Source organism: Cicer arietinum, chromosome 5 (genome assembly GCF_000331145.2).
Source record: "Cicer arietinum cultivar CDC Frontier isolate Library 1 chromosome 5, Cicar.CDCFrontier_v2.0, whole genome shotgun sequence".
NCBI lineage: Eukaryota > Viridiplantae > Streptophyta > Magnoliopsida > Fabales > Fabaceae > Cicer > Cicer arietinum.
The window spans coordinates 744,075-749,290 of NC_021164.2; the positions used below are offsets into that span (position 1 = coordinate 744,075).

Consider the following 5,216-nt stretch of genomic DNA (forward strand, 5'->3'; position numbering starts at 1 on the left):
AAGAGAGTTGGCAAGTACAAAAGAAGAAAAATGAGTCATTCATGGTTTTTTGAGAAAATATCTAGAGCAAAAGTGCCACGATTTAGCCGTTAAAAAAGAATGGAGTGCTTTTATAGACGTTTTGGCTCTAATCATCTATGGTATTGTTTTATTCCCAAACCTTGATAATTTTGTTGATTTTGCTGCTATCAATGTCTTCTTATCTTTTAACAAACATAAACAAAACCCAGTTCTCGCGATTCTTGCTGATGTATACTACTCTCTACATATGCGACATGAGAAGAAAGGGGAAACAATTTTGTGTTGTGCTCCAGTGTTGTATATCTGGTTTATGTCTCATATGTTCAAGATAGGGTATCATATTGGAATTAAAGATAATCGTGAATGGGCTCAAAGTATAGCTAGCCTTATTGGAGACACAATTTCATGGTATCACAGAGAACAAGGGTGGAGGAAATAATATGTCAATGCGGAGATTTCCCAAATGTGTCTCTCATAGGAACCAAAGGATGTATTAATTACAATACGGCGGTAGCTATGAGACAACTTGGATACCCTATGTTGGAAAAACCAGATGATAAGTCGTTGGAAGCTTTTATTTTGCACAATACGGGTATAGTAGACCCACCGATGTTGCGAAGGATAAGTCGAGCTTGGGAAAAGATCATCAGAAAAGGAAAAGCACTTGGATGCAGAAGTTGCAGCACAAAAGAACCCTATCAACAATGGGTAAAAAATAGAGTCCATGAAATCAAGCTGCCTTTCCACAGTACACCCTCAAATGATCAGGAAATGTCTGAACCTATTATTGTTGCAAATGAAGAGATAGAAGAACTCAAAGCATTATTGCTAAAATCTGAAGAGGAGAAAAAAGAGATGCAAGCGAAGTTAGAAAAAGTCACCCAAGAGAATGAGAACTTACGATCAGAAAACACATGTAAAAGTCAGTTTATCGAAAAAAGCAACAAGAGGTTGAAAATTGAAAAAGGAAATAAACTTGACATACAAGATTGTTTGAGAGGCGCAAATGAAGAGTTAGATGTGCAAAAGCAAGAAAGGAATGCAGCTATTGAAGAAGCCTATATGTGGAAACAGTTGTGGACAAAATCAGCAAGCTCTGAGAAGAACATAAAAAGGGAGTTTGAAGATTTAAAGAAAAAACTTAAAGAAATGGTAGATAAATATGAGAGTCAAGCAAGGAATGAGAGGCAACAAAAGGAAGAAATCGAAGAATTACTCTCAAAACACCAAGATGCACTAAAAGCAAAAATGGAAGCTTCTAGTGAGTTGAAGAATTACATTGATTATCAAGAAAACATCTATAATGACTTGAAGGATGAAACCATATACTGGGAGGAGCGTTTCATGGTGTTGTTTGGGCAATTGAAGAACCAAGAGATTTATAAAGAGTTGGACGATAAAGGCAAACATTGGAAAGATTGCTTTTCAAAATTGGCAATGCTAGCTAATCAGGCAATCATAAAAATTCCAAAACATCTAAGAGAGATTGATGCAGTAATGCATCCACTCAACACTCCAATCAAAGTCTACAAGTTCGTCGAATATTGCAAACATTTAGTAGAAGAATTGGAGGAGAAGATTGGTTGTCCTCTTGAAAAAGATGATTGAAATACCATAGTCGATGTAGTTTTTTAATTTTAATGCAATGTATTTTTTTCTCATCAATGAAGGATTTGCTGTTTTGTTTATCGATTCCCATATTCTTCTTTCATTAATAATTTGTGCAAGACTTATGATTCTCCAACATCCAAATGTAAAAAAAAAAAAGATAATAATTGCATTTTTCATTCCATTCATGTTTAATACATACTCATAATTTTTTACTTATTTATAAAAAAACACAGAAAAAAAATCAATAAAGCTGTTTCCCCGACACCCTTATCGGACTCGTGCAAACTCGAAGATCATGGAAAAACTTGAGCAAAATCAAGAGGTGATGAGAATGGATGTCAACCAATTGAAGGACAAGGTTGATCAAATCTTAGAAGCAATACAAGCTTTGTCAAGGAAGGGGAATACATATGAGAATCCTCCAGCTGCAAATGAAGAACACCAAACCACTCATTCTCACCCACCAGGCTTTACCCTGACTACCCAGCAACCTTATACAACAACTATGCAATTTCCTATGTATGGTCTTCCACCCGGTTATACTCCACCTTTAGTCGTCAACCCCATGGACAACAACTCAAACCACTCAACTATCAACCCCCAAAACCAAAACCAATCACACATCCCATCTCCTCTAGGCTACGTGCCACCCCAAAATGCTCTACCATCAGAAAATATTCCATATATTGCACCCCAAGTACCCTATTTCGATGCTAATGGGAATTGGCATCAACCTCACATTGGGGATGATACACAATCAAAGGAAAAATTCCATGTCTTGGAAGAGCGAATAAAAGCAATTGAGGGGTATAATGTTTATGGCCTTGAAGCTTTCGATATGTGTTTGGTTCCTGATGTGACTATCCATCCCAAATTCAAGGTTCCTGACTTTGAAAAATACAAGGGCAACACATGTCCTAAAAATCATCTAACTATGTATTGCAGAAAAATGGCTTCACATGCTCATAACGACAAGCTGCTCATTCACTTTTTCCAAGACAGTTTGAGTGGGGTATCATTAAGCTGATATATGCATCTCGAGCGAAATCGAATTCGTTCATGGAAAGACCTGGCCGATGCTTTTTGAAACAATACAGGTACAACATTGACATGGCCCCTGATAGGATGCAATTGCAAAATTCATCGAAAAATGACAATGAATCTTTCAAAGAATATGCACAGCGGTGGAGAGAAATGGCATCACAAGTGGAACCTCCCTTATCTGAAAAAGAAATGGTTGGTATGTTTATGGATACTCTCCAGTCGCCTTTTTATGATAAGATGATTGGGAGTATATCATCAAACTTTTCTGATCTAGTCATGATAGGAGAAAGGATAGAAAGTGGGATGAGGAGTGGCAAGATCGTATGTGCAGCAACTAGCGTGAAACGACCCCAGACGACATTCACAAAAAAGAAAGAAGGAGACACTAACGCTGTAATGGTAAACCCCAGAATCTCTTATTTTCCACCCATCAATTCTTATCGACCCCCAATTTTCCAGCCCCCGATACCACAAAAAGACGACCTTCACAAAAAAGAAAGAAGGGGACGCTAATGCTCTAATGGTAAACCCCAAAGTCTCCTATTTTCCACCCTTCAATTCTTATCGACCCCCAAATTTCCAGCCCCCGATACCACAAACTCCTTACATTCCTTATCCATATGTGGTCGCAACCACACAAGCCTCATACCTTCAATATCACTCTTCAAGACCACCTTTTTATCAACCACGACCTACTGAATTTTCCCAACAAAATCAATGGAACCAAAATCCAATTTCGAATCACTACAGACCACCTATTAATCGAGAAAAAAGGATAACTCGTTTTGACCCAATTCCCGTCACATACAACCAATTGTTGTCTCACTTACTTCAAAATTCAATGGTAGTCCCAAGACCAATGAAACCTCTTGAACCACCATTTCCAAAATGGTACAATCCAAATGCCAAATGTGAATACCATGCAGGAGCCGTGGGGCATTCCATCGAAGATTGCCAAGCCTTAAAATCTAAAGTGCAAGAATTGATTAATGCAAAATGGCTTACCTTCAAAGAGGATAGTCCCAACATAGGGAGTAATCCCTTTCCAGACCATAAGGATGCCTCTATCAATGTTATTGAAGATGGGATAAACCAATATGCAACAGATGGTCATGTGTTCACCATGGAGTCGTGTGTGGAAAATAATATATCTTTCTCAAAACCATTGGAAATTCTTTACAAAAAGGAGAATATTAAGCCAACTCCTAGCAGGCCAAATGCAATAATTGTCCAAGCACCAACCCCTTTTCCTTACGAAAATACCAAGGCGGTACCGCTGAAATACGAAATCACATCCCATTTGGCCAATCATCTACCAAGTGATGGTTTTGAACCTAAAGGAACTGATGTCATTAACATCTCAGGGATTGGTGGAATGACTCAGAGTGGTCGAGTATACACTCCTAAACAACTTAGGAAAAAGGAGGTTCATGGAGAAAAAGGAAAAGAAGATATGTATCATGCCATAAAAGGACAAGAGATCAGTAAAAAGAAGGTGTCTGTCGGTGTCTGAAGAAGAAGTTAATGAATTTTTAAAGTTTGTCAAGCAAAGTGAATATAAGGTGGTGGATCAGCTAAATCAAACCCCTTCCAAGATATCAGTTCTCTCCTTGTTATTGAATTCTGAAGCACATAGAAGGGCACTGATGAAAGTTTTAAACGAAGCCCATGTTACTCATGATATCACTGTCGATCAGTTTGATGGAGTTGTCAGTAACATCACTGCTAGTAGTTGTCTAAGTTTTAGCGATAATGAATTATCAGCTGAAGGGACATAGCATAATAAAGCACTACACATCTCTATGAGGTGTCACGATCATATTCTTGCACGAGTGCTAGTAGATAATGGTTCATCGTTAAATGTCATGCCTAAATCAACACTATCAAAACTATTTGTTGAGGGAGCTTGTTTGAAGCCTAGTGCTTTGGTGGTGAAAGCGTTTGATGGATCTAGAAGACAAGTTGTTGGTGAGATTGACCTGCCGATTCAAATCGGACACCATATCTTTGAGATAACTTTCCAAGTGATGGATATTAAACCGGCGTATAGTTGTCTTTTAGGGAGACCGTAGATTCACGTTGTTGGAGCAGTAACATCCACTCTCCATCAAAAGCTAAAGTTTATAGTGAACAATAAGTTGTTGATAATATCTGGGGAAGAAGATATGATAGTGAGTCATCTATCTTCTATGGGATACATTGAAGAAGCAGAGGAAGCCATTGAGACTTCTTTCCAAGCATTAGAAATCGCCAATGCTATCTTCATGGGTGAAGGATTTCGTTTAAAAGAACCAAAACTATCTACCACATCATTGAAGTTTACAAAATCCATTTGGAAGGAAGAGCTTTTGTTAAATTCGGGAAATTGATAGAAATACCAGAAAAGAACAATAGGTACGGGTTGGGATATGTACCTACTCAAGCTGATGATGAAAAGGTTGCGAAGGAAAAAAGGGAAAACAAGGTGACTCGTTGGGAAAACTGGATACCGAATTCACAGAAGATTTCTATTTGTGACATTCGCCAAAATTTTCAAAGCG

The 5,216-nt window shown here is 38.0% G+C and overlaps 1 pseudogene; it reads left to right on the plus strand.

Moving 5' to 3' along the window:
- Positions 1-1,170: 1,170 nt before the first annotated feature.
- Positions 1,171-5,216, plus strand: part of LOC140920259 (uncharacterized) — a 7,760-nt pseudogene continuing 3,714 nt past the window's right edge.